The sequence below is a fragment of the Salminus brasiliensis genome, chromosome 16 (genome assembly GCF_030463535.1).
Source record: "Salminus brasiliensis chromosome 16, fSalBra1.hap2, whole genome shotgun sequence".
NCBI classification, from domain to species: Eukaryota; Metazoa; Chordata; class Actinopteri; order Characiformes; family Bryconidae; genus Salminus; species Salminus brasiliensis.
In genome coordinates, this window is record NC_132893.1 from 7,140,866 (window position 1) to 7,163,440 (window position 22,575).

Genomic DNA, 22,575 nt, shown 5'->3' on the forward strand with positions numbered 1-22,575 from the left:
TTGCATCACCTGACCTTTCCTAACACTGACTGTAAACATGCCATAGCCCTAACAAGCTCATGAAGGTCTGGCTTAGGCTTCGGTAAGTTATGAGTGCTCAAATCTCTTGAGGCGTCCAAACTTTTCCATAGAGCTCCTTTCATTTTTTCACTTTTGTATAAAACTGTATATTTCTTTCACAAATTGTATAAAACAAAAAACAATGCTAACCTTAAGTGCCTAAACACCTTGTACCTCACATACTGGCCACTTTATTAGAAACACCTAAATTGTACTTTCACTCACTGGCCACTTTATTGGAAACATTTGCCCTGCACTTTCACTCACTGGCTACTTTATTAGAAACACCTACCATGCACTTTCACTCACTGGCCACTTTATTGGAAACATCTGCCTTGCCTTTTCTCAGTGGCCACTTTATTAGAAACATCTACCATGTACTTTCACTCACTGGCCACTTTATTAAAGGCCTTTGCCATCCATGTTTTCTCACTGGCCATCCAACTGTTATTAGAAACACCTAAATTGTACTTCCCCTTACTGGTCACTTTATTGGAAACGTCCGCCTTGTACTTCCAGTAGGAGTGTAAACTCTGTCAAACTGTACACCAGCAAGGACTGGGGTTTGCTGAAGGTACAACTCTATATAAAGTTCAATTCCACTGCAATTGGAAAACTGAAGATTCAATTATTTCATCAGTATGTGTGCAGGACAGGGTGGACTATAATATCAGTCTACTTCGACGCTTCACTGGTCCCGGCAATGAAAGTGAAAACACACACACACACACACACATACACAGACATACACACTACTTCATTTAACAAGGTCACAAAAGAGTCAATTAAACTGACTACTGCTAATCTGTAATGCGCTGTAACCACTGAACTATTTGGATTAGGCCACTTGATGTTTATTAACCTGTAAACCCTTCCTCCCCCTCCAAGGCTGGCCATGTCTTTCACTCACTGAGCTTTAAAAGAGAGCTAAACACTAAACACAGCGTAGTGAAAAGGCTGCATCTGCACCCCGATGACTGAAGGCAAAAAACAGCAGAGAGCAGCAATGAGAAATGACGGACAGGATGTGAAAGAAATGGAAAAAGATCAGCAGGGTTATCAAGCCTTGAGAACACTGTGACATTTCAGTCTTCAGGTGGGTGGGAGTGTTATTCATGCACACATCAGTTATAAGATGCCTTAAAAGGTTTTTTTTTTTCTTTTTTTTCTTTATACCAAATTACCTGTTGGGAAACTGGTGGTGAATGGCGCCCCTGGCCTCCATTGTACTGTACAAAGAAGCCAGAATGGAGCTGAGAGGGAGGAAATAGGCCACTGCATTACTAGTTTGACTGGAGCTGAGAACTTTCCAGGAGGTTTAACTGACTGATCAATTTTGGCATAAGTTAGACGAAGCTAACATGAACTACCCCTCACTTTAGTGGTCCGTTCAAACACTAGGTAGACATGTTGATTTCCCAACAGACAGTGCAGTACAGCACAGCGCTGTTCGGCCACAGATCCAACTATGCAATAATGCATAGGGGGCTACGTCTTTGCTAGGGGGGTCTGGGGTCGGGCATGCTCTTCCAAGATGAATAAAATGAAATTTTATAACAGTAAATAAAGATGTAATATTAATGAAATGCTATCAGTCAGCTTCCAACAGACATAAAGGGTAAACAAGGGTAACGGCTTATCAGTATAAATTACTTCGAAATGTGGGATCAGAGATTTGTAGTCTCATTATCCCGTGGAAAAGGGCCATTGGCTCCCATTCAGATGTTTCTTTAATTCGGTTTATTTGACAGATGTGAACGCTCCTGCCGAACTCGGATTCATATTAAACAACTGGAGTCATTCTATACTCTTCCAGGTGAACCACTGTAAATGTATTCCCACAAGCACAAGCAAACTTCACATAAGTAAACTGATTCACTAAACTGATTCACTTCTCGTCTGGTGTGAACACAACTTTACGATGGGTCAAATAAAAAAATGGAATTCAACAAAGGCGTGTGATGTTCTTTCTTTCCTTCCTTTTCTTTGACAGATGCTTTTGTTCACACAGCCAATAAAGCTAAAACAGCTTTCAAACAATAGCAAAGCAATGCATTTGATTTTGGTCATGCCCGCAGACGTTAGGCATGTAAACATTTGACAGCGACAAACTGGTGTGAGTAAATTTTCATCAGATATTACAAACCCTATCGCTGAGCCCACCTTTGAACGCAGCAGCAGGCAGCCAGGACATTATGGCTCCCCTTTGTCTGATATCGTGCTTTATTGCAAGTGAGTGCGGCTGCTCTGTAAGTGTGTGCCGTCAGGGTCTCTGTAAAGCAGAGAGTTGACACAGCTAATCGATGGGCCATCAGGCGCACTGATGCGTGCCTAAGCCAAGCAGCCAGACAGCCTGAGCCAGGTAAAACCTGCTGATCTCTCACGTAAGATACTCACCGCCTCTAATGGACTGCAAGAAGGCACGGCAAAGCAAAGGTCGCTGGTTGAACCATAAGGAGGCTCTCACTTGCAGTAAGACAAGTTCTCGGTTCTGGCCCTTGGGTAAGAGTTGTCTTACCGTGCACGTTTTAGCCGTTCTTAGGCAACAGTTTCAGAAGCAATATGCAGGACTACTGGAGGTTTTGTGGTAGAGCTGGAGGGTCTGGGGCACTTCATTACCTGAACAGCTGACTCAGGCCTTAAAATCACAGTGAATATATTGTGTAGTGTATGGCTTTTTGCATTCATACACTACATACACTGTGTGGCATTCGCTTACTAGCTTTAACTCGCTTGTTTGGTTTCACTTAATTTGCAATTGCTTGTAAAATTTGCAGAATAGACCAGAGGCAGAGCCTGACACGCCTACTCATGTGGTTAGATTCCCCTCTTTCTTTTAGATCAAGTGTCTCAGACCGCTATTGAGCTTACAGTGCAGCCTAATAAGGTCCGGAGAATTCGACCCTTCCTCTCTAGAGAGGCCGCCCAGTTGTTCAGTCTCTCGTCACTTCCAGACTTGATTACTGCAACTCTCTTCTGGCTGGTCTCCCTCTGCGCACCATCAGGCCCCTGCAACTTATCCAGAATGCAGCGGCACGGGTCGTCTTCAACGTTCCTAAATTCAGCCATGTCTCTCCACTGCTGCGTTCTCTCCACTGGCTTTCTGCAGCTGCTGCCCGCATCAGATTCAAAACCCTGACGCTGGCCTACAAAGCCAAGAACGGACCAGCCCCTCCGTACTTGATGGCAATGGTCAAAAACTGATCCGCACCAAGAGCCCTTCAAGCTTCAAGTACAGCTCGGCTCGACCCGCCATCCCTCAACATCCGTGGAAGACAAGCGTCCAGGCTTTTTCCTGTCCTGGCACCAAAGTGGTAGAAGGAGCTTCCTCTGGGTGTCCGAACGGCCGAGTCGCTCACTGTCTTCAAACACAGACTGAAGACCCACCTCTTCAGAGAGTACTTGGGCAAATAGCAGAGTGCTATGGTCACAAATGTAACAGTTAATTTAGATAAACTACTCAGTAATGCAGTATGATATGCTCTTTACATGACAAATATGTAAATATTTCTGCTGTATAAATTTCATTTCAGTCATATATTTTGAAGGAAAAAACAATTAAGTGGTAACGCTTTATTTGAAGTATCAGTAACACATCGACAGCACATCAGTGCAGCGGCGGTGGTGAAGCATCTGAACACATGGAGGTAAATAACCTGAAGATGTTTACTTATGTAGACTTGATGTGTTACTTCCATTAAGCAGAACTTAAACCAGATTTACTCAAAACCCTAAACCTTGTTTTAACCCTAACCTTGACCTCAACCTAAAACCTAATCCTAACCCTCAGCCTGGTCCTAATCCTAACCTTAACCTCAACCTAAATCCTAATCAAGCTTTAACCTAAATCTAACTCTCACGCTGGTCCGAATCCTAACATTGACCTCAACCCAAAAGCTAATCCTAACCCTCATCCTGGTCCTAATCCTAACCTTAGGATCAACCAAAATCCTAGTCCAGCCTTCCACAAAATCTAACCCTCACCCTGGTCCTAATCCTAACCTTAAGATCAACCTAAATCCTAGTCCAGCCTTCCCTAAAATCTAACTCATACCCAGGTCCTAATCCTAATATTGACCTCAACCTGAAACCTAATCCTAACCCTCATCCTGGTCCTAATCCTAACCTTAACCTTAACCTAAATCCTAATCCAGCTGTATCCAAAGCCTAACCCTCACCCTGGTCCCAATCCTAACAATAACCTCAACGTAAATCCTAGTCCAGCCTTACTCAAAATCTAATCCTCACCCAGGTCCTAATCCTAACATTAACCTCAACACTTCAACCTAAATTCTAGTCCAGCCTTCCCCAAAATTTAATCCTCACCCAGGTCCTAATCCTAACCTTAACCTCAACCTAAATCCTAATCTATCTTTACCCAAAACCTAACCCAACCTTAACCTCAACCCAAAATCTAATCCTAACCCTCATCCTGGCACTAACCTTAACCTCAACCCAAAATCTAATCCTAACCCTCATCCTGGCCCTAACCTTAACCTCAACCCAAAATCTAATCCTAACCCTCATCCTGGCCCTAACCTTAACCTCAACCCAAAATCTAATTCTAACCCTCATCCTGGCCCTAACCTTAACCTCAACCCAAAATCTAATCCTAACCCTCATCCTGGCCCTAACCTTAACCTCAACCCAAAATCTAATCCTAACCCTCATCCTGGCCCCTTAATTTCAACCTAATCCATTTAAACTCTGGTTCCAGAATTGTATCAGTAGCAGGTCTAGAACAGCTGGTTGAGGATGTTGAGATGTTCTGTATTAGAGTTGTTAGATGATCAGGGATTTCTACAGATCTGAACCTGGACTTTCCAAATAAAGTGAAGAACAGTGGATGAATTCAGTGGATCTCTTCAGTAAAAGTCTGATAATCTACTGAATGTTCAGATGCTGTTATATCACTGAAATATTGAGCATCATGATTTACACATTTCTAAACATTAAGGTAAGCTCCTCATCATCTCTACTGGACCTCTGCTCAGTGATGTAGTACAGAGGTAGAAAAGATCTCATTATCTAGTCTGCTTGTTGAGATATAACGAATACGCCTCCGTTTACAGAGTCAAAGCATCACCAATCTGCAGAAATGCCAGAACCTAAAGCTGGACGAACACGCCGTTAACTGTACAGCAGGAAAAAAAAAACACCAACTTGAAGGAGGTGAGATTAGAGGTTATTTCTCACCGGGGGTTCACAAACATTTTATTACGAGACGATTTACATTTCCATCAAATTACAGCTCCGGAGCTCGCCTCTGCTTGCTCTGTTTGCTGCTGAGATAAGCTGAAGTTACTACTGTCCAGTTTAACCCCTAAGCTGCTGCTGTGAGAGAGTCAGCACCTGATCCAGGACTTGATCCAGACCAGAAAATAAATGTGGCATCAGCCCTGGCTGAGCCTGAATACAAAGACTACAGTCCAGCATGTCTAACTATGCCAACATTAGCTGGCTGGCTAACAACTAATTACATCACATTGGCCATTTTACACAAACATCAGACATCTGACCGAAAACATGTCTATCTGTTAATGCGGCCAACAGCACAACAACACGACACGACTACCAAACGTCTGAATTTAACAGTAAGAAGTAATGATAGATAACAGTACAATTAACTAGCTAGTTGCCTGACCACTGGACTACAGCTCAGGTCCTGCAGGCAGTCTCTTTCAGGCAAGACTGTCTGGACTGGATTTTGGGAGGGGACATAAAAATAGGCCAATATTAACACAGGGCAAACTAATTGCTGGAATAAGACACTGGATGAGAGACAGTTTTAGAGGAGATAAATGTGAGAACCAGCAAGCAGAGACACTAGACCTGAGGAGGCTTCACTTTTGAGATGTTACACTGTCCATGTTTTCTGCAGTCATTGTCCCCACTGTCCCATTTCATTCGCTAGCTTTCATTCACTAACTTAAATTTGTAAATTACCTTTGTTTGATCATTTGCTTTATGTTGTTAGTTTGTTTTCATTTGCTAACTGACGTTTACTAGTTTGAACTAGCTTGCTAGCTTATACTGGCTAGTATGCTTTTGCTTGCTAGTTTGCTAGCTAGTTAGGCTTGGCAGGTTGTTTTCATTTGCTAGCTTTCCTTCATGCTTTCACTTGCTAGCTTGAATTTGCTAATTTGCTTTGGTTTGCTAATTTGATTTGTGTAGTTTACTTGTTAGATTCACTGGCTATATCACTTTAACTAGGCAGATTATTTTCCTTTGCTAGCTTGCACTCACTAGTTTGTGTTTGCATGCTAGCTTTTTCTATTTGTTTGCTAGCTTGTATTTGCTAATTTGCTTTTGTCTGCCAGTTTGCTTTAGGTTGTTAGGTTGTTTTCATTTGCCAACTGTTTGCATCAGCTAGTTAGCTTGTACTGGCTAGTTTACTTTTGCTAGCGAGTTGGCTTAGGCTTGGCAGGTTGCTTTCATTTACTAGCTTTCATTCATACTTTGCCTCGCTAGCTTGGACTTGCAAGTTTGCTTTTGTTTGCTAGTCTGCTTGTTAGTTTACTTACTAGTTTCACTAGCTATATCACTTTAACTAGGCATTTTTTCCCTTTGCTAGCTTTTACTCACTAGCTTGGTTTTTTATTGTTGATTTGGTTTTACTTGCTAGTTTGCTTTGGCCTTCAGGTTGTTTTCATTCGCTAGCTTTCATTTACTAGCATGAATATGCCAATTACCTTTGTTTGATCATTTGCTTTAGGTTGTTAGTTTGTTTTCATTTGCTAATGGATGTTTACTAGTTTCAATTATCGTGCTAACTTGTACTGGCTAGTTTGCATTCACTTGCTAGTTTGCTTAGGCTTGGCAGGTTATTTTCATTTGCTAGCTTTCATTCACGTTTTCACTCGCTAGCTTGGATTTGCTAATTTGCTTTGGTTTGCTAGTTTGATTTGTGTAGTTTACTTATTGGTTTACTTACCAGTTTCACTGGCTATAGTGCTTTATCTAGGCAGGTTGTTTTCCTTCGCTAGCGTTCACTCGCTAGTTTGTGTTCGCATGCTAGGTTTTTGTATTTGTCTGCCAGTTTCCTTTGGGTTGTTTTCATTTGCTAACTGCCATTACTAGTTTCCATTAGCTTGTTAGCTTGTACTGTCTAGTTTGCTTTTGTTAGTGAGTGGGCTTAGCTTAGGCTCGGCAGTTTGTTTTCATTTGCTAGCTTTCAGTCATGCTTTCACTTGCTAGCTTGGACTTGCTAGTCTGCTTGTTAGTTTACTTACTAGTTTCACTAGCTATATCACTTTGACTAGGCATATCTTTCCTTTTGCTAGCTTTTACTCACTAGTTTGTGTTCGCTAGTTTGTGCTTTAGGTTGTTAGTTTGTTTTCATTTGCTAACTGACATTTACTAGTTTCAATTGTCTTGCTAGCTTGTACTGGCTAGTTTGCAATGGCTTGGCAGGTTATTTTCATTTGCTAGCTTTCATTCACGCTAGCTTGGATTTGCTAATTTGCTTTGGTTTGCTAATTTGATTTGTGTAGTTAACTTGTTGGTTTACTTACTAGTTTCACTGGCTATAGTGCTTTGACTAGGCAGGTAGCGTTCACTCGCTAGTTTGTGTTCACGTACTAGGTTTTGTATTTGTTTGCTAGCTTGGATTTGCTCATTTGCTTTGTTTGCTAGTTTGCTTAAGCTTGGCAGGTTGTATTCATTTGCTTACTGTTATTCACTAGTTTGCCTTGGCTTGCTAACTTGTACTGGCTACTTTTTATACAATGAGGTAGAGCTGGTCAATTGTGCAGCTAGTCTTTAACAGTGCACCTATATAGTGAACCTAGAACAATGGTGTTTCTAATAAAGTAGCCAATAACTGGATGTACAAGGCAGGTGTTTCCAAAAAATGACATGTGAGTGGAAGTACAAGGTAGGCTGAGTGCAAGTACCCCACAGGTTCTGTCAATAAAGCAACAGATGGGCTACAGTCTACACCCATGTAGCGGACCTATAAGGTAGGTGGACGTTGAGCAGTGGTCAGTGAGTAGGCGGAGAAGGTAGGTGTTTTTAATCAAACAGCTGATGACTGCTGAGTGCTTAAGCCTTTTACTGTAGCTTTCTTACACAATGTATGCATTATTTAGAATATTCTGCATGTAAAACAGACTGCATAGCCTTAATGAATTCAGGAAAATGGATTTATTCCAACAAACAAAAATGTATGTAATTTACTTTTTGTGAAAGTTTGCATGAAGAAGTGAAGCATATGGACTTTGCTTAAGAATGGCACCGCTCTGCCCCCCGAAATAGGCCGCTCGGATCTCTAAGACCTGCAAACATCTGCCATGCATTCTGATGCCCTTATTGATCACAACGTGAGGAACGAGCCGCCCAGCTAAGCAGTGGCCTTAATCTAGCCCATTTTCTTTTTTTCCTTTTTTTTTTTTTTTTTGGTCTTGTTTTTTTCCACTGGAGTGCTTTTTCAGTCCGCCAATTACACCGAGCTTTCATCTGCATCATGCATTAGTAGCTTGCTCTCGGGTGAAGTCATATCCTGTGTGTCGGGGGTCACTGAGACACTGTTTCACATATACCGTCCACTGAATACAGGCTAGCTACACCTACGCATCTGCCATTTAATCCAGTGTTGTCCATTAATAGTGGGATATCTCAATGCTGTACTTGCATGTATTTTAACAGGCTCAAAAAACAAGCTAAAATAAAATCTCCTCCTATACATTATACATGTATAAGTCCTGTTTGAGACCAATGTGAGACTTTCCAATGGGTTTTTCTCCTGTTTCTAAAGAGCTCAGCTCCTGAGAAAGAAGCTTCTGCTTTTCTCACTTGATCAAAATAATGTCTCACAGGTGGCTTCATCTCTGTTTGGTCAGACTGATCTCAGCTCAGTCTCAGCTGAATAAGAGTCACGTAAGATTCACGTAAGATGAGTAAAAGATTCCCTCATTTCTAAGACGTCTCGCCTCTACAGCTCAGAGATCTTTCAGCAGTCTGTCAGAGCAGAAGATCTCATGCTTTTCTCATTTGTGTCCAAAACCTCTCCCATTTAGGTGCTGAAGTTGATCTCTTCTTTTCTCCTAAAGGGGGGTTTAGGACGATTTCAGAAACCAGTAAAACAATACTGAGATCTGCTTTATTGCTCCTCAGACAAAGAGAAGAAAATATTTTTTTCCTTTGGGCATAAGGGGCTCATCACAAAGAATTATGTATTTTATTTTTATTTTTTTACAGTCATTTTAACATGTTTTCCATTTGCCTAAACTAAGCTACAAAAACAGACACTATTTTTTGTGGTGTCATTGTTTTTACATACACTATATTGCCAAAATTATTCACTCACCAATCCAAATAATTGAATTCAGGTCTTCCAAACAATTCCATGGCCACAGGAGTATAAAACCAAGCACCTAGGCCTGCAGACTGCTTCTCCAAGCATTTGTGAAAGAATGGGTCGCTCTCAAGAGCTCAGTGGATTTCAGCGTGGTACGGTGATAGTATGCCACCTGTGCAAGTCCAGTCGTGAAATTTCCTCGTTACTAAATACTCCATATTCAACTGTCAGTGGTATTATAACAAAGTAGAAGCGACTGGGAACGACAGCAACTCAGCCACGAAGTGCTAGGCCATGTACAATGACAGAGGTCGCCAACTTTCAACAGAGTCAATCGCTACAGACCTCCAAACTTCAGATTAGCTCAAGAGCAGTGCGTAAAGAGCTTCATGGAATGGGTTTCCATGGCCGAGCAGCTGCATCCAAGCCTTTCATCACCAAGCGCAATGCAAAGCATCGGGTGCAGATGTGTAAAGCATGCCGCCACCGGACTCTAGAGCAGTGAATCATGCTTCTCCCTCTGGCAATCCGATGGACAAGTCTGGGTTTGGCAGTTGCCAGGACAGGTGGTCTGCATTGTGCCAAGTGTACAGTTTGGTGGAGGGGGGATCATGGTGTGGGGTTGTTTTTCAGGAGTTGGGTTCGGGAAAGGAACTCTTAATACTTCAGCATACCAAGAGATTTTGCTCAATTTCATTCTCCCACCTCTGTGGGAAAGGTTTGGGGACTGTTCCAACATGACTGCACACCAGACATGGATGAGTAAGTTTGGTGTTGAAGAACTTGACTGGCCTGCCCAGAGTCCTGACCTCAACCCAATAGAACACCTTTGGGATGAATTAGAGCAGAGGCTGCGAGCCAGGCCTTCTCGTCCAGCATCAGTGTCTGACCTCACAAGTGCACTTTTGGAATAATGGTAAAAAATTCCCGGAAATACACTCCTATATCTTGTGGAAAGCCTTCCCAGAAGAACTGATGCTGTTATAGCTGCATCATATTTATCAACATCATATTTAACCCTATAAATTAAGAATTGTATGTCACTCATGTTCATATGCGTGCAAAGGCAGGCGAGCAAATACTTTTGACTACATAGCGTATATCTGCCTATTTAGCCTACAACACTTTAGCCCTGCCCACTCCCCTGCCCAGAAGTTTTTTTTGCTGGTGTTTTTTTAATAACACATAAAGGGGTTATGCTGGAGACTTTTGTTAGCCAAATTCTCATTTAACGATTCTGTTCCCCTTCTACTAGGTTTAGAAAAGATCATAAAAGAAATTGAAAGTGATGAAATGATTAAAGTTTTTTTTTTTTGTTTGCAGAGATGTGTTCTATATTGATATTATAAATAATAAGACATTAGACATTAAGATACACAAGGTAAGAAAGGGTTAGTGTGAATACTACATAAATGACTAGAAAAGGGACGTACGTTGCAAGGGAAAGGGCAAAAGCTAATGGTATCAGCCACCTTTACAGACAGCAGCGGCTCAGTTTGCACCAAATATGTTACAATTGCTCCAATTTAATGATTAAAATCTGCCTCCCACATCTCTGAACGCGAAAGGAAAATGAGGCCAAAAGACGGGAACTGATTGAAAGGCGTGGGAGAGTTCTCCTATCCTGAGCGAAGCACGGCCTTGCTATTTTCATCCCTGTGCATTTTCTGCTATGGCAAGCGTAAAATCTACAGTCTTCCACAGTGGCCTGCCCGGCTTCAAGAGATTCCTCACTTACCGTCTCATTTTCTGATTATTTTTGCATGGATGCTAACCCAGTACACAGCGGTGCCATTCATTTTATAGCATTTGGCACTGTCTGAGAGTCCATTTACCTTGTTATCATGCTGTACATGATCCCGCTTGTGTTACTACTAAATACGTAGAAAGCTAACTGGCTATATTGCTCAGCAGACACACACACTCTGTGGTCACTTCATTTAAACCCCTACCCTATCCTAGTTCCAGCTTGGTGGCGTGCAACCAGAGACTGTTCGTACAAAATTAGGACACACCTAAAGAAAGGCCTTTGCCTTCTTTCTTTACCAATATTGGGAGATGGAGATCAGTTGTAAAATGTAATTAATAAAAAAATAAAAGTAGGAAAAAGTTAGGACACCCCCACATATATTACTTGTCTAACATATATTAAATGTCTAAAATTGGAATCAGGTTCAGCACATCATCTGCAGATGATCAGAACATCATTTGAGAGGATTTGGAAAGAGTCTTATTTAAACCTCAGACTTTCGGATTGGTTTGCTCTTGGTCAGATAAGTTAGTGTTATCACCACAGTGAGATCCAAAGAGTTTAAAACAAATCTCAGAACACTTAGAAATTTGCCATTAATAATTCACACATGAAACAACTGCCAATATCAGCCCAAGAGCAGACCAGAGATGTGTAGAGAAGTCTCCAACAATCCTAAAATGTCAAAAACAGTCCTAAAAGGGCCTACAGGGAGCTCCTTCCACCGCTGATGTCAATATACAGGATCTGCCATCAGAAAGAGACCAAAGAAATGTTATGTTCATAGGAGGACAGTTAGAAGGAAATCCTTACTGGGAAGATTAAGTTTGCCAGAGAACAAAGATCAGGACTTGTGGAACATTGTGCTTTGGAAAGGTGAATCCTGAGCCTTGTTAAAATATGCAATAATTAATATGCTGTAAATAATTATTATTTTTTATTTAATGGGATATCCTAACGGTTTCACGACTGTATCTTCTATAAATCAGGAAACATGCCTTTTTATTATCACGCTGGATATTTTAGCATCACAAGCATCTAATATACCATACAACCACCTGCTTATACCAGGGAATTTCTTAAGCTATGCAGTCAATGTGCATCTACTCCAGTTTTTAGTTAGACTCTATTGGTTAAGGCTCTCTGACTACAGAACTGCTCTTGGCTAGATTCATTTAAGTGGTGGACTTCTCTCATCCCAGCAGTGACACTGATGTGTGTGTAACAACTCCAGCAACATCACTGTGCCTGATAGAGTCATGCCAGAATGGCTGAACCACTACTATATTGGCGTCACTGCTGTGCTGAGTTGGAAATAATATCTGGTCCTGTGGTCAGAAACTGACCAATGATTAATACACTAGAGAATAGGTGACAAATTGTGCAGCAACAGATGGGCAACAGTCCACAGTCACCCTTTGACGGGTGACAAATTAAAGGCAAAACCTGCATAAACTAGTGGAGAAACATATTGAGGCCAGATGCTTCCAGGCAGGTGTACTGCCTGATGCAATTAAGCAATTAACACCCTACCATGCTCTGTGGCAGGTATAAAAATGCTGATCAGGACCAGCTGATCTGGATTTTAGATCAAGACGGCAACAGGAAAAGATGTCTAAGTGACTTTGAAAGAAGGTTGTTCATTATTGGGGCATGGATGGCACTGACCAGTGTTTCAGAAGGAACAGTAACATCTGCACTGAGATCAGTGAATAGGGATGGAGACTGTGGTTTCACTTTCAGTGAGCTCGATGGTCATGTTTAAGGAAAAACAGGTGCCTGTGCTGACCAACATCGCACTAGGAGTGCCATAAAGTGCAGGGATGATTGTGCTCTCTTGGACTCTGACTCAGCATTCTGGGTTTTCATTTTTTACTTGTCACCCGTCTGTTTTTGTATAGAGGGTATGCATTGACTAAAGCTGCCACTCAGTACGTCTTTTCACCACATACTGAGCTTGGCCGCTTGTGACGTCATGTGCATACCCTCTCTAACATCACTGTCATGCAAAAACCTTGTATTGCCAAAGAGGCAACTTTTCAGGAGAAGGAACAAACCTTGCTATCTTTCAATGGAAGTCAATCTTAGTCTTTTTGGATCATTTCTATTGGTCCCTTCATTATGAAACTTTGCCATGTTTTCGCTTGCCAGCCATAATCTATGGGACTTAAAAGTTGGGTTGATCTCATCAGTACAAAGTAGCTTGTTTCTAATTAGATGGCAAGTGTAACTCTTAAGATGTGTTAAAACTGCGAAAACAACATAAGTGACAATGTTTCCAGTGATGTCACGAATGGCAATGTCTAAATATAACCAGCCTCTTCAGTCAATAAACCTAAGCCTATCCGCAGTGATAATAATACCCATACATTACAGCAGGTCTTGGTTTACCTTAATGCATTCTTGAGTGTTCAGGCAGTCACCCTAATTGAATTAAAGGCACATGACAGGTGTCAAATGCACTAAATAAACATGCCCACGTCTGAAGGTTAGCTGAATACAATATTTCAAGTAAGATTCCTCAGCTCTCTTCATGGCGTAGGTGGGCTGGGTAATTACCGGCGGTCCGGTATCTGATTAGCAATCCCGCAGGACCTAACGGTACATGGAAAACATCTCCACGCACCAGCCAATTACAAATGACATCGCAGACCTCCGTTGTCAGTTTGTATCCATCATAATCATCGTAGCATGATGCGCCACGAATATTAATGTAGCGTTTACTGATGCAAAAGGAAGCCGTGGCAAGCGGCTGTGTTCTGCACCAGCCCGAGGTACTTTATGGTCATAAATTGAGGCTGTGACACTCCTCAACCTTACAGGCTGGTGGACTGTGACATGGCTAAACAAGCACCTTGTGCTCTGGAGCACGGCGTTTTGCTTTCCCACAGGCTGGTCAGCCGCCACCGTTAGAGCCTGTAATGGCGTGCCCGCACTCTTTTGGGGTCAGTGGGCAGAGATAGTTTGGAAGTCCAGCCCTGAAAATGCTGTACAGCTGAAACAGCTTTGCTTTGTTTTAATCCTCAGATTTCTAGTTATTATTTGCTTTGCTTTATATTTAGTTTAATATTTAGGTGCCATCAAATGCATATATTAATTACACAGCATTGTAATAGTTGTTGTGTAAAGTACAAACAGTGAGTGTGAGACTTTGCTTAGGGTGCAAAATGTGTCGATTAGTTTTACAAGCCTATTTACCACCCTGTTATTTTGCCTTAGAATGCAACATGCTGAATTTCCTAATAATACGATGTTTGTTATGCAGCTGTGTGACAGATAGCCTAGATTAGCCCAGCTTAATATTGCTAGTAATTGAACTAAGACAAGTATTTTTTTATGTAATCACTCCCAAACCTTACCAGATAATGTTGTTAACACTGTGTAGTTAGCTAGCTAAAGAGATTACAACTATTTTAGTCATTTGCAGTGATGCAGTCCTCTAGCACAAATAACGGTAACAGCACTTGCTCCTGTGCACCTAGTAGTAGCTTTTAGCCTGGCCCGCCCATGCCAAGCCAGTGGTTGTGAAGAGGTCAGGAGAAGGCCTGCTCCTTCACCAGGATGCTACTCTATTAAACTGTGTTACAGGGAAATTAAAGCATATGGGTTTACCTACCTGATCTGTCCTTGTGGGGTTCCCCTGGTTGGAGTGGAGGCCCAATCTGGAGGAGGAGAGCCTTCTACGGGTGTACCTGTGGGAGAGAGAGAATCATGTGGTAGTAAAGGAAAACAGTATTCGCTTGCCTGTAATGCATGAAGAGAGACAAGACATGTCTGTAGGAATGAGATCGACCCTATTGTGTGTTGTGATTTTAAGTGTTCCCCCTGGCCTGTAAAGGGGGTATACAGGCTCAAAAGGGAAAGAGGGAGACCCGTTGGGTGGTTGGATGGTGGTACAGAAGAGTGCTGATGGGCTGAAGAGTCTGCCTAGCATTAGCTTTAGCATTTTGAGCCTTGCTTCTATATTCTCCTTGAGTAGCCATTGCATCTAGCTTTAAATGGCTTTCGCTATTTTCGCTGGGTGTATGGCAATTTTGGGGGTGTTAATGAGATGAGGAAAGACTGTTATGTAGCAGTTTGGGGGGTTTGGAATTGGCCTGTTGTACAGTTGATTTAAATCTGAGCAGGGTTTGAGGTTTACAGTCTGGCACTTCTATGTACTCTCATTATTCAACGAGACCAAGATAATTACAGTTTTCCATTCTAGGACTCCTTTAGGATTTTCTTTTAGGGGATTTTCAGTTTTGAAAAATGGGATCCAAAATGGGAAAGACACTATGGACCATTTGGGAAGGACAGGGGGTGGGCGCTATGATTCAAAAACGACAAAAAAAAAGGGCGTCCCAAAGTCTAAGCTGCTGTCCAGTTAGGACAGCCCTTCCTGACTACTAGTATACGAAGACTCTATTTGAAATAGCCTGAGCAGCACATTTAAATCCTACCTTTAATACATTAAATTAAAATTTATGCTCCATTAGATTTCTTTACAAACTCTCCCGCTGCAGCATCTTGGCGCTCGCAGCTTTCTCAACCGCTTCTTAAAATGTTTTGCGCCAGGCGTGAAGCACTGGGTCCCTGAAGGTCTTGAAGGATGTGTCATGTCAGTCTTGTCCATTACTTTCTCAGAACTGAGAGAAGCATTTCTCTGCTGTATTCAATGGATCTAAAATGGAATAGCCGTCAGTGATGTAATGGCCGAGAAATACAGGCTTCCTCTGCTTCAGGCTAGACTTTGGGACAGAGCTGTAGAAGGTTCAGTGTGAGCCAAACGCAGCCTGCTGACAGTATTACAGTAATGCTGATGAAATGCACGCATGAATTTATAAAATGCCTGTTCCATTCGCCCAGGGCCCCAAGAGCCGAGGGCACTACGGTCCCTAATGCGGGCCATTTTCAGCTCCTTGGCTGTCGGAGCTCAGGCTAATGCCTTGACTATCTTATAGTCTCAGCACATATAAAGCCTGTTTACACCTTCTGTTACCAGGTGTGTTGACAGGTAATCGGATCACATTTGTATATCACTTGACCTTCATTAAAGGCCAGGTGAAAACACCTCCAATATGGTGTTCCAATAGTTTTGTCCATGTTTTTGGGCACTACGTAAGCTTTTATTACCTCGTTTCGAAATCCATAGACATTAATATGGAGTTGGTGCCCCTTTGCAGCTCTAACAGCAGGTTTGGAGCTCTGTAGTTATTGCGTCAGCAGAGTGTTGGAGACTTTTCTGAGTCGCTGTGGTTCCTAAACGCTTCCACTTTTTAAGAATACCACTCACAGTTGATGGTGGAATATCTAAGAGTAAAAATTTCACCAACTGACTTGTGAGCTCTTCAGAACCCCCCAGCTGTTTATCAGTGTCATCTTCAGGCCACAATTCTGAGGAAAATTCCCTGTAGACTGGGATTTCTGCCACTGCTGGTAGACCCGTATGACCATATGCTTTGATACACCTGCAGATTCAGCTACTATATATATAGTCCATGGTTCCATGGACCTGGAAGTTAATGACCTGGAACTTGCTATTATTGAAGGAACCATTGATTCTTACGTGGACTTTAGCATGTCCGCTATCTGAATTGGCCTGTTTTACAGCTCTGTTTTGGTACCTGCACAGTTTGCAACATCCATCTACTGAAACCCTCATTACTCAACAATGCCAAGATAAACACAGTTTGATATTCTACAGCACTCGTAATTACCAGAAATCTGTGGGTTTCTAAAGGCTTAGAAAGCCCTGAGGGTTTCCCACTGTTGCCAGGTTTCCGAGATTACCTTTTTTTTAAGTTTAATCCCCACACAATCTTTTACAGCACATACACTATATGTCCAAATGTTTGTGGACACCCCTTCTAATGAATGCATTCAGTTACTTTAAGTTGCACCCTTTGCTGAGACAGATGTGCAAATGCACACACATATGGCTTGTCTAGTCCCTGTAGAGAAGTATTGCCAATATAATAGAACTCTCTTTGGTACAGATACATAAACCTATTGGCACCATGCCTAATGCCAGGAGTGAGTTGTGGAGCAGTGGAAGAACTGTGTTCTCTGGAATTATCCTTTTGGGATGAGTTAGGGAGTTGGGGATGAGGTAGGGTGGTGATTATCCAACATCCTTATCTTACTAACTCTCTTCTTGCAAATTCTCAGAGTAATGGTCCAAAATCTAGCAGTAAGCCTTCTTCCCTGGACAGTAGAGACAGTTACATTTACATTTACATTTATGGCATTTAGCAGACGCTCTTATCCAGAGCGACTTACAAGGTCAGTCTTATTACAGAGGTGGGTCAGTGTAGTGTTAAAAGTCTTATTGGACTCTTATTGGTGTAGCGCAGTCACCCAGACCGGGAATCGAACCCTGGTCTCCCACATGGTGTGGTAGCTCAGTGGCAGGTAGTGGTGTTATCTGTTGCGCCACACCAAAGCAGGAAAGCAGTTGCTCCAACGAAAGCAGGATAAACTCTTTTTAACACCCTTGATTTTGAAAGACACAATGAAGATGTGGTAGGCGTCCCAATACTTTTGTCTATTTAGTGTAGTTTCTTTCCATTCTGTATGCAGGGAAGTTGAGGAAGTTAAGAAAGTTCACTCTGATTCTTAAATAGCTCATGAGTTCTGACGGAACAAAGGAATGTCTTTTGAAAACCCCATGAAGAAAACATGCTCACTCATTTCAAAAACATTCTCAAAAGCTAGATGTCCCTACATGTCTGACGGGCAGCATAAACAGTATGTGTGTTGACACGTTCACTCATCCGTGTCTGTCACTCTTGTTTGCTGATCCACCAAGCTTGAAGGCCGACACTGTACCCCTGGACCCCTGTACCCTTGCGATTACACATTCCTGCCCAAGGCCTACAAATCAATAGACTCCCCCTTTCTTGATTGATTTCTCAGAAACAACAGTTTTTAATATTGTCTTAAGCTTCTTCATCGTACCTCTTCATCAATTCCGGTTCACAGAGCAGGACAACGGGGTAATTGACCCATAGAAGCTGACATGGATTGGCCACAGGGACTACCAGTAGAATTCCTGGTGGGCTGATCTACTGCTCTGTTGGTGGTGCCAATGATAAAAGAGATATAGAAAGACTCACACAACACTGCACCCCTAACGCACCTTTAAAGTCACACATTTCTACCTTAGGCCCCACCAAGCTAATTGGCTATGTGCTGTACAGGTGATATAGCTTTTACATTACAAAATGTGAACTCATGTGAACTCACTTTAGCACTAGGAATGCCCCCAATACTAAGAGGGTGAACACTAGCATATGTCTCTAGTGAATCCAGCCACCTCCTCTGCCGCTGATGCAGCATCTGTGGGTAGCCGGCGTGCTCGGGGGACCCCTGAAAGAGCAAGGCCAGTTATGCTCTCTCAGACTCCGGCTGCTGATGGAACGCAGTATGACCTGGGATTCAAACCAGCGATCATCGGATCATAGTGGCAGTTCTAATTCTGCATTTCTTAGGTTAGACAGTGGACGAATGAGCAGATGACTTTTGATGGATTGCTAGAAAGGCTCTGACTCTGGACTGGTGGTGCACCCTATGACCTCAGCTGCTACAAAAAAGCCAAAATGGGTGTTACGAAGTACTGATCATACAGCATACCCAAACTTTTGCTTATGGCCCTTTTCTTTTTGTTATTTTAAAACAATAAAAGATGGAAATTAGAAACATAATTTTGCTTAAAATATTAAATAAATGTTTTATCTTGAACGTCATGGCTTTTTGAAATCAGGTCACCCCTGGTCACCAGATATTTGAAACCTTGTAGCCCACTGTAGGTAAGATCATTAGAATGTATACCAAATGGAAAACAATAGCTCTACACTTGGAAGGTTTAAACGGCACTCTGTGCCTTTCTCCTCCTGTAGCAGCCCAGGCCCCCGGAGATCAGATAACTCTTAAGGCATAGATCATAGGTTTCTGTACAGCGCAGATAGGATCTGAGAGCACGGAGAAACAGCTACATAAATAAGAGTGATCCTTTAGATTTGGCACTCCTCCACCTCATGTTTTATTGATGCCCACCACCCTTACCTCGAGTTTAGCGATAAGTCTTTTTGCTCCCTGCTTAGCAGCCAAATCCAATAAGGCCTCAACAGCGTCCTACTTTCACGCACCTTTCACAGCTTTTCTGCTGCTCTATGAATGCAGCTCTTCAGGCGTGTTTGGCTGTTTTGTAGCGTGCGAGTCCTTGGGAACAAAAATGAAGGAGCCTCAAAGGCGCTCGCTCTGTTAAGACTGCCGCTCTGTTAAAGATCTACACAAGCACACAAGCAAAGACAAAACCAGAGGAACTCTGGCCTCGGAGGCTGAGCACAGGCTTCAGACACAGAGGTCTGCTATTTTTAGCACACTTCTCTTTATGACAGCTCATTTAAAGTGACAATGTGGACACTTCATCTTTAAACAGAGAAAATAACAAGTACAGCATTTTGCAGCTCTCTAAATGGTCCAGCGAATTTACTGTCATTTTGCCACATATTTGATTTACTTTACATAATAGTGGTTGCTATGGTGTTGATAGGTGGTTGCTGTGGAATTCTTTAGTGGTAGCTAGGTGGTTGCTATGTTATCCCAGGTGGCTGTGAGGCTGTTACTAGGTGGTTGCTGTGGAATTCTTTAGTGGTTCCTAGGTAGTTGCTATGGTATCTCCGTTGGTTACTATGGTGGTGCTAAGTGGGTGCTGTGGAGTTGTTTAGTGGTTGCAAGGTGGTTGCTATGATGTTGCTAAGTGGTTGCTATGTCATCCCAAGTGGTTGCTATGGCATTGCTATGTGGATGCTGTGGAGTTATTTACTGGTTGCTAAGTGGTTGCTATGGTATCCCAGTTGGTTACTATGGTGTTGCTAAGTGGTTGCTGTGGAGTTGATTAGTGGTTGTGAGGTGGTTGCTATGGTGGTGCTAAGTGGTTGCTATGATGTTGCTAAGTGGTTGCTAGGTCATCCCAAGTGGTTGCTATGTCATCCCAAGTGGTTGCTATAGTATTGCTATGTGGTTGATGTGGAGTTATTTACTGGTTGCTAAGTGGTTGCTATGGTATCCCAGTTGGTTACTATGGTGTAGCTAAGTTGTTGCTGTGGAGTTCTTTAGTGGTTGCTATGATGTTGCTTAGTGGTTGCTATGTCATCCCAAGTGGTTGCTATGGTATTGCTATGTGGATGCTGTGGAGTTTTTTAGTGGTTGCTATGATGTTGCTTAGTGGTTGCTATGTTATCCCAGGTGGTTGCTAAATGGTTGCTGTGGTGTTTTTCAGTGGTTGCTATGTTATCCCAGGTTATCCCGGCACAAGACCAAAACCAATTTGTAAGGGATGGAGAAAGGTTGGGAAATGGAGACATGAAGGATGAATATTTCTCTACATAAAACCACACAAATATGATCAGCAGGCCTCAGGAGGAAAAACAGAAAGGGATAGGCAATGGCCCTTCAAACAAAGAGTAAGAGTAGAGGTTATAAAAGTGCCTGCCATGGTGGTCCACACAAAGTCAGCCCCCTCCAAACAAACACAGAATGCCTGTTTGCACAGCGCTGCTGATTTGGAAGCCGATGCCCAGCGTAGTTTCAGACCTGCAGGCCTGCATTGTTTCCGTACCCTGGATCCCGCCTCATCCTTCGCCAGAAAACTACCCCGGCTTAATTGCGCTAGTTACTGCTCCCGGCTTATTTCCATATCCTTTACACTGCTGTTTTTCTTCCTGCTATACTTAATGATACCTTTAGATTGGAACTGAATTGGCCTGGGAGATAAAAATGGCAATCACCACGTGGAGTATTGTTCAATTTCCCCTTTCTATCAAAATCATTATAACAGTGGAAATTGTCTGTGATTCGGATTTGGAACGGCAAAGAGAAAAGGCTAAGACAGTGGAACATGTTCGCGGGGCTGAATTACTACAACATTTGCCTCTTTGCAGATTGCATTATTTGAACACCTGTCATCTGCATTTTTCCTTTTAGCATGGAAATGTGCACGGAATCATGTCGGCATAATGAAGAGCCGCTTTCGCAAAGACAAATGTTTTGTGCTATCACTGTTTCAACACACGGGTTCAGCCGTTCTGGCTCGGTGTGGAGAGCATTTCAGAATTCAAGGAAAGACAAACAACAAAAAAAATTAACTACCCTGTACTTTCACTGGCTGGCCACTTTATTAGAAACAGCTGCTGCCTTGTACTTTCGCTGGCTGGCCACTTTATTAGAAACTCCTACTGCTTTGTACTTTCGCTCACTGGCCACTTTATTAGAAACACCTACAGCCTTGTACATTCACTCGCTGGCCACTTTATTAGAAACACCTACAGCCTTGTATTTTCACTCGCTGGCCACTTTATTAGAAACACCTATTGCCTTGTACTTGTACTCGCTGGCCACTTTATTAGAAACACCTACTGCCTTGTACTTGTACTCGCTGGCCACTTTATTAGAAACACCTACAGCCTTGTACTTTCACTGGCTGGCCACTTTATTAGAAACACCTGCTGCCTTGTACTTTTACTCACTGGCCACTTTATTAGAAACACCTACAGCCTTGTACTTCCGCTCACTGGCCACTTTATTAGAAACACCTACAGCCTTGTACTTTCACTAGCTGGCCACTTTATTAGAAACTCCTACTGCTTTGTACTTTCGCTCACTGGCCACTTTATTAGAAACACCTACTGCCTTGTACTTGTAATCGCTGGCCACTTTATTAGAAACACCTACAGCCTTGTACTTTCGCTGGCTGGCCACTTTATTAGAAACACCTACTGCTCTGTACTTTCACTCGCTGGCCACTTTATTAGAAACACCTACAGCCTTGTACTTTCACTGGCTGGCCACTTTATTAGAAACACCTACAGCCTTGTACTTTCACTGGCTGGCCACTTTATTAGAAACTCCAACTGCCTTGTACTTTTACTCACTGGCCACTTTATTAGAAACACCTACTGCTTTGTACTTTCGCTCACTGGCCACTTTATTAGAAACACCTGCTGCCTTGTAGTGTCACTCGCTGGCCACTTTATTAGAAACACCTACAGCCTTGTACTTTTACTCACTGTCCACTTTATTAGAAACACCTACTGCTTTGTACTTCATCCGCTGACCCCGCTCTGTCATTTTATGTGGCCTAGCACTTTGTGGCTGACTTGCTGTCGTTCCCAATCGCTTCCACTTATATTATATTTGTTATAATACCACTGACAGTTGACTCTGCAATATTTTGTAGTGAGAAAATTTTACGTCTGGACTTGTTGCACAGGTGGCATCCTGTCACAGTACCACGCTGAAATCCACTGAGCTCTTGAGAGCGACCCATTCTTTCACAAATGTTTGGAGAAGCAGTCTGCAGGCCTGGGTGCTTGGTTTAATACACCTGTGGCCATGGAATTCAATTATTTGGATTGATGACTGAATAGCTTTGGCAATATAGTGTATATAATGTATGCAATAGATATGTATTTATATATATTAA